The 7848-nt window shown below is 41.0% G+C and overlaps 1 pseudogene; it reads right to left on the reverse strand.

Annotated features, from left to right (window-relative positions):
- Positions 1-358: 358 nt before the first annotated feature.
- Positions 359-7750, reverse strand: LOC114689152 (annotated as a pseudogene).
- Positions 7751-7848: the final 98 nt, after the last annotated feature.

Consider the following 7848-nt stretch of genomic DNA (forward strand, 5'->3'; position numbering starts at 1 on the left):
ATTATGGAGACTAATTACATTAAAAATACCATAGCCATGTTTACTCATAATATGAAAAGGTAAAAACACCCACTTAAAGAACTTTAAGGTAAATTATAGCTTATCCCCAGACATAAATGTTGGCTGAATTTGCCATGTTGTTGTTCTAAAGAAATACATGGCAGCTAAAATGCTAGAGTTATCTTCTAATAAGACAACTTCTCATGAGTCACTATATATCTAAACAAGTATTCAGAATAATAAAGTATGAAATAGGCTTTTGATTGCATATTACTTTTTATCATACATTTTCATGTTTAGTACATTATATTTAAAGCAGGAGAAATCAAGACAAAAAATAACTCATTAGTACAAAATCTTCAGGTCTTGAAATTTATTTTTATGTATTTCCTTTATAAGCGACAATCTTGAAGGTGCCACCTAAGTTGACATTCAGATCCTTTGGAAAATGTGAAATTTGAGTGGCAATGTTAGTATTAATTTTGGCAATTACTAGTTTTCAAATTGTCAAGTACCTCTTGCTTTGTAATTTTGGTCCATGAATCTGGAATAGTACCTAACTCTTCAAATTTTTTTCCATATTTCTTTTTGAGCTGTGACCTGAAGTGACAGACAAACAATTTCCAATATGGCTGGGTAGATGAGTCTGGGATGATGCTCCATGTGGCATATTCACCTCATGCTTCTCGATAGTTCTTGTATTGGAATTTCTTGTCATTACTTAAAACAAAGAAATCATCACTTGCTACTGAACTAGTACAGCAGTCAATGTCAAAGTGGTCTGTTTTATACCAATGCCATCCATTGACAGCGGCAGGACGGTGGAACGGCACACTGTGGTCTCCCTCATGTTGGGGAATGGTGTTGGTACAAATTGCTTTACAAAAAGGACACTGTTTCCAGCAGCCACAGAGATGTTCAGAGAGAATTTTCTCAATATCAGGAACCATTTCATCTATGTCTTTAATTATGCAGTCCTCTTTTACCTTCTTCATTACAGGATCCAAAGCTGCACTCATGGTTTCTTTGAGAAGCTCGGTATCCTTTATTTCCTGGTGATCAATGCTTATCAGGTCTCTTCTTGGAAAGATCAGGTTGCTCCCTAGGTGATCACAGAACAAATCCAACCAGCCAGAAACAGTGCTGCCTTTATCTTTAGCTTCTGCTGTGGACTCATGAATGGCAGTGAGGATGGCATTCTTGATGTCACCTAAACTTATTTTTAAAAAAGTCTTTTTTTTTTTTACCTTCTTTTTCAAAACAGTATCTTCTAATGTGGTCTCTAATGTAATTCCTGAAGAAGGATTCTGGATGATGAATGTATTGCCAATACTTATCAAAGTTTTCTTCTTCTGCCAGAGAAATCAGAATATGTTTCTCCAGGTTAGCCATGTTTCCATTGAATGCAGGGCAGGCGGCTCTCATGTCCCCAGCTACTTTAAGCCCCATTTGCTCCCATATAGTGGCATAGATAGCAGGAGTGAGCTTGAGCCACAGGAAGTCAACAAAGGATGTGATGGAGGTGGCACCTTGGCAAGAGATCTTAAAACTCATGAAGAAATCATCTTTCTTTCTCTCTAGATAGTTTACAGGATCATTTTGTCTTTTAAATGCGCTGTTTATTTCCTTGAAATGCTTAGATGCTTTTTGGAATAAGCATAAGGATAAATCAATATTGTAGTCTCTGGTAAATGTGTAGTCTTCCTCAGGAGGTACAGATTTCAGTTCTTTTTCTATTATCCTCAAGATTTCATGAAAATCATTTGGACTGTAATCACGCCTTTGCTTCAAAATGTTTTTTAATTGTTTCATTAAATCTTAATTCAATGTGACTAGTAGTCTTCTTAATTGATTCTTTATGACAACTTTCTAAGCTCTTTGGAAATACCTTATACCATTTTTTCACTTGGACATGTTTGGCATAATTGATTTCAAACATCTCTCCAGAGTCCTTTTTAAGTCTTTCCACAATGTTTTTCTCCTTATTGAAATAATCCAGAAGGATGTTTTCAGAATCTAAGTCAATGTTAGGCTCTTTGACAGGAGGTGCAGTCAAAGACACACTGTAGATCCAATTTGTCCAAAGTTGATCAAATTTTTCATATAACTCTTTATCACTTAATTCTTTACCCTTCACACTTAAAGCCAACTTTCGGCTCTTCTCTAGCAATTCATTTTCATATTGTGACTTTTGGTTATCTAGTCTTTCTTGGCTTTGTTTGAGATTGATGAGTTCATTGCCTTTACTTCTGGTGTCTATAATAAGTGCACCTTTAAGCATTAGTAGCTTATTTTCAAAATTTGTTCTCCATTGAACCAATGTTTCCCTATCTGTGTCTTCTTCAAAATATTTGTCAAATTCTTGCTTGATTGTTTCATATTTCTTATTAACTGGGCCCTCAAGTGTGTCAGGTGTGAGTGTCCGGATTTTCCCATTCTGAATCTGATTGTTCAGCTGATTCTGTAATTCCAGCACATGACTCCTCAGCTCCCAGGTCCAGTGGTTATACATTGTTTCCAGTTTACTCATGGCTATGACCTCTTGGTGTTCCTGAAACTGAAAATGAAGTTCTCACTGACCAGGGCTTGCCATAAATCTTGAACACGGATTTTTACATCTGAGATCTTCATGATCCTTCCCCTAGATTTCTGCTGGGCAGTCTTAAGAATCTCATTCTTCAGTTCCTGGACATTATGGCTATAGCGAGGATTGGGAGGGGCCATTGGAGGATTGCCATCCCAGAGATGAGCAAAGTAGTAGACATGATAATTGATATCAAATTTAATTACATCACTGAAGCGGGTTATGTTGGAGCACTCTTCCTGTTCAGCAGCTAATGCTGTCATTTCATCCAGTCTCTGCTCCAGTTGCCTCCTTCCTTCCATAGTTTGGTCTTTTGCTGTACCTTCACCCACATTCTGGTGGACAAAGAGACAACTGGGGGAGATTTTCACTTGTTTCATTCTCAGAAAGGCCTGGACAACAATTTGTAGGATATCCTGCATCTCTGATGGATTCTCCCCAAAAATATTGATCAGAGTCAAGTTTCCAAGGCCAATGACAAAGGTTGCCAACTCATTGTCCCAATTGTGGGATTTGTTGTTGAGTTCTGGAGCCCGAAGTCCTTCTGTGTCTACAACAAGCACAAAATCAAAACCAAGTTCCTCTGTGCATGTCTCTTCCACCTTCAGGAGCTGCATGTAGGCCCCCTTGGTACACCTGCCTGCACTGACTGTGAACTGCAGCCCAAACAGGGCATTTAGCAAAGTGGATTTCCCTGAGCTTTGCAGACCAAGAATAGAGAGAACAAACAGTCTTTGGTCTCCAAGTTTCTCTGAGATCTTGTCAAAAACCGATGCCACCCATTTTAGGGGTACATAGGAAGCATCCCCATCCATCAGCTCAATGGGAACACCAGCTACCATAAGGTCTGCAGCAATTTCAGGGAGGTGTAGAAAAAGGCTATCTCTAGAGGAGCAAGTTTCTTCCAGAGCTTCATAGATCTGGCCAACTTCTCGGAGAAGGTGCTCAGTTCCTAAAGTGCAGTTAAGAATCTCAGTAGAGATGGATTCTATCTGCTTCTGCCAGAGTGTCAGGGAGCTGCTCTTCTCTTCCTTTTTGCTTTTCTTCCTGTACCTTTGACCACAAAGCTTGTTGTGTCCTAAGCAAATTCTCCAAGTGTCCTGAGGTTAGGTTTTTCTAAAACCACACTTAACCAGTGTAAGAAATAGAGTTTGGGGTAAATTTCTAAATCTTCTTGGAGAATTGTAGAACAGAGCACATCAAAGGATTGAGAGGAAAGGCCTTTTTCAACTGCTGGCATCGTAGTTTTTGCTTTTCTATCTCAATTTCACTCTTGTGTTGTTCAATGCTCCGATTCCCTTTTTCTCTCAGATGATAGAGTTCCTTGTCCTTCTCACACCAATGGTGCCACAGCTGTCCCTGCAGGGGCAGCAAGTTTTCTTTTACCTCAGGTAACTTTGATAGCTTCAGGAGGTCCAGTATAGTCTGTGCCTTTTCTTTGGCTGCTCTCATTTCTCTTTTATCTTCATCAATCAGAAATCCTTGTTTCCTAGCCATTTGTGAACAGTCCTCTAAGCTAAGAGGAGTGCCAGAGAGTTCTAGTAAATGTTTGATGGTGTTTGAGAGCTCCTCTGTTAATTCTGCCTCATTTCTATTTCTGATACCAATCCTCATTTTTTTTACCAGAATGACTGGTTATGGCCTTTTCTTTGTCATCAACCAAACAGATCAGAGGTTTTGATGACTGACACAGGTGTCTCACAAGATTTTGGTTTTCTTTATTGTCATCAGAAACTGACATGAGGATCACAATGAGAGAAGAGACATCCTGCAGGAAGCTGAGTTGTTGTCTATGTTCCTTGGCATCTCCATGAAGATTGGTGAAGGCCACACACTTGTCAAATATGTCCTCACCTTGGCTGCCAGGACAGAACCAGCAGATCTCCACCACTCCCTCCATCAGGAGAGAGTGTTTGTGGCTTCCTCTGCAGTGTCTGTGAAAAAACATGTCATGTTTATGTTTACTGAGGAGAGAGTTCATGATCTGAGATTTGGAAGCAGAGAGGCCATTACCCACTCTAATGAAGGACACAATGGACATAGAAACACAGCATATCTGCTGATTCTTGTGACTGTAGCTCTTGTTCTGTTGTGAGTCATTTTTCTCTTGCCAACTTCTCTTAATTTGTCTGAGAGACCAGAGAGAAAATTCAATCTGAGAAGTGTTGGGATTTGGCACCACAAGGGGGAGTGCAAATTGACAAGTGGAAAGTTTGGACAGAATATATTGTCTGGCAAGATCATCTGCACAGTGAAAAACGGCCATCTGGATGTCCATTGGGTGAATGTGGGGCTGGGACTCAGTGGGTGAAGAATTAGTGACTTCATCTCTGTCATCAAACAATTCTTCATATGGATCAAAAGCCTCATTTTCCTGGTTGCAAGGAACTACAGAGTCTTGGTTTTTTTGCATTTCCAGGATTTTGAAGACTAGATATCTAAACCCACAATCTAACATCAGTAGCTTTTGTAGGAAATAGAAGGGAAGTTCCTGCTCAGATTTTGGCTGTGTATTGTACACTGAAGTCTTGTAGATCAGATGGAAGTCAGCTCTGCTCATCTTTTTTATGTAGTTATGTTCTAGACCCAGACGTTGGAGTAAGTCTAAGAAAGGTCCCTTTTTTATGGTTTCCTTTTGGTTTTTTCACTATCTTTTTGTTTACAAATCTCTTTCTTTTCAGGGTAGAGACTTTGCAGTTGCTTTTTTATCTCATCCATCTGCAAAGTTGGGATGGTGTCTTCATAATTCCCATCAATGTGTAATCTCAAATTATTCTCTAGATTTTTCCAATCATGATCAGTTTCAAATTTTGTGAGAACATGTGCAAATTTTGTAGACAATAAAGGCTCCATATGCTGCCTTGTTAATGCCAAGCGCTTTGTTTTTTTCTTCTGGAGAAATGGTTGAGACTCCAACTGTGGTTGTCAGAGCTTTGAGCACTAGGAATGCCTGTGCCCTGTCTATGCAGATAGTTTTGAGCTCCTGATATTGTGTTGGACAGTTTGTATTTCATCCAGGAGGAAGCTTATCTCAGTGCACCCCAGGAGAGGCTGAAAACATTTTTCCACCTGATATCCTGCCCCAGCTGCAATGGAGAGTAGCAGCAGCTGCATGTCTGGCTGTTCTGCTTCTCTGAGGTGGTTCAAGAAGGAGCCAAGAGCTCTGGTGACCTCACAGGTGGCCTTTCTGTGAGCTTCTTCCACTGTTTCTGAGAACTCAGCCTTGACATTTCTCTATGAGATTTTTTGGATTTCTTTCAAACTTTTAAGGAATTCAAAAATTCAGTGATCTTGACTTGCTGTTCCTCTGAGTCTTCCTGGTAGATCCACTGCATGATTGAATGTGCCTGAGGAAAGTTTTTCAGTTTGTAAACATGAGGTTCTAGAAGGCTGAGGAACTGAGATTTAATAAACTGAGACCTTTTAATGGAAGAGTTCTTGCAACAGTTGACAGTTCCTATGAGAAAATTCTGTAGATCCAAATTTGTGAGGCATGTATTAATCCAAACATCATAACCTTTTGTCTTGTGAGCCAGTGTTTGCATGAAATCCACCAGGTTGTTAAGCTGTTCTTCAGGGTCAGAGTCTCCCAGAATTTCACATTATTCAGGAAAAGTTCTGCTTCTTCTATGGTGTTCAGCAACTCTTCTCCATCCTGGATGTGGCAGCAAGGCCAGTCAGAGAAGAGTAGTTGTCTGCCAGGCATTTAGCCACCAAAAAGGTGTCCTTAAAATTGCTTCTGTGGTTAGATAGGATGATGTCCAAATGGGTACCAGCTGAAGTTCTTGGTCAATGACAGACCAGGTTTTGTTGCTGGTGAGAAGGCCAGTTGTCCACTGAACAATTCCATTTGCTTCTGGTGGTCCACCTATCTGAGCCACAGATAACTGGACTTTGATTTGGAGCTGTTGATTAGTTGACTTTTGTGGATCTTACTGAATGTGAGTCTGATGTTCATCTCTCCCCAACTTCAACTCCACAGCCAATGTAGCTCCCTCTTATGTAACTCTCCAAGGCCTCTGCTGTCTGCTGCTTCACAAGACCAGCTGGTCACTTTGAAACCCTCTGAAAGGCCTTCCAGCAGTAGATTCCCCCAAGGTGCAGAGGTCTAGATTAGCATGAGAGCCAAATCTGTTGAAGAAGTTTTCAGTCTTGTTCCTCAGTAAGAGGAATTTGTCTGGTCCATCAGTGTGTTCCAGCTGTTCTTCAATGATTTTCAGTTCCTTGAGAGCAGCAGTGGAGAGCTGGAGCTGATCAATTTGAAAGTGAGAGGAGACCAGAGGCATATAGCAATACTTGGCTGAGCAGAAATAAGAGTGCTCTGAATATGATTCACTGATGTCCTTAGAGTCTGAATGTTTACTTTGATCTCTACCACCTTCCAGGCTAATCCATACCATCCACCCTTGGCTGATATCATTGCTCCAAATCCCAACTTTTCCACAGTTTTTTGAACAGGGTTTTCTTCTTTAGAAGATATGAATTCTTTTGCTTCCATCCTTTTTCCTTGCTCCGATCCAAAGAGGAAGAATTCCTTGGGACCCTGAGCAGTTCTTCTCTTCTTGCTACCAGGTCCTTTTGGTGGCAGGTCTTATAAATTCCCTGCAGGGCCAGCCCCAGATGCCCATCTTACCAGGTCTCTGTCATGGAGATTTCCCCTGTAGGTCAGTTTCGGCTCCATGTCCTTCAGTTGTCTCTCCATTGTTTCAGTGACATCTTTCAGGGACACCTCAGGCCTGACCAGCACTCTTCAGGGATCTCCATTGCTTGTCTCAGCTCTGCTTCTTTCCTCTTCACTGCCTCTTCCTGTCTGTTCTTTCCTTCTAACTGCAAGGCCCTGAGCTCCTGCAGGGCCTGTTCTGCCTGTTTCTGCCTGTTCCTTATCATCTCCCATAGATTTTTCTGGAACTCTGCAACACTATTTGGCTGTGAAGCGTCAACAGTTTCTCCAGAGCCTTTTTCTCCCATGTGTGTTGTGTCTGGGACTTCAGCTTCTGGAGATCTTTTTCTTCTAAGTGTTGTAAGCCTGGGTACAGGTCACACCCAGGTCTTTCTGCAGCTTAGGTAGCCAGTAGTCAACAGACAATCCACTTCTGTCAGCATCTCCTGGAGATCTTGCTGTCTTCTAGGCTGAGGCTCATCAGGGGTGCACTTTGTTGTGCCCATGGCTCTGTGAAGAACAGATACATTTTAGTCTGTGTCTCAGTTGTAAGAAATCTTCTATAAATGATCCAATGTGTGCATGTTGTAAGGAGGCAAGTCTT

The sequence above is a fragment of the Peromyscus leucopus genome, chromosome 1, assembly GCF_004664715.2.
Source record: "Peromyscus leucopus breed LL Stock chromosome 1, UCI_PerLeu_2.1, whole genome shotgun sequence".
In the NCBI taxonomy this organism is placed as follows: Eukaryota; Metazoa; Chordata; class Mammalia; order Rodentia; family Cricetidae; genus Peromyscus; species Peromyscus leucopus.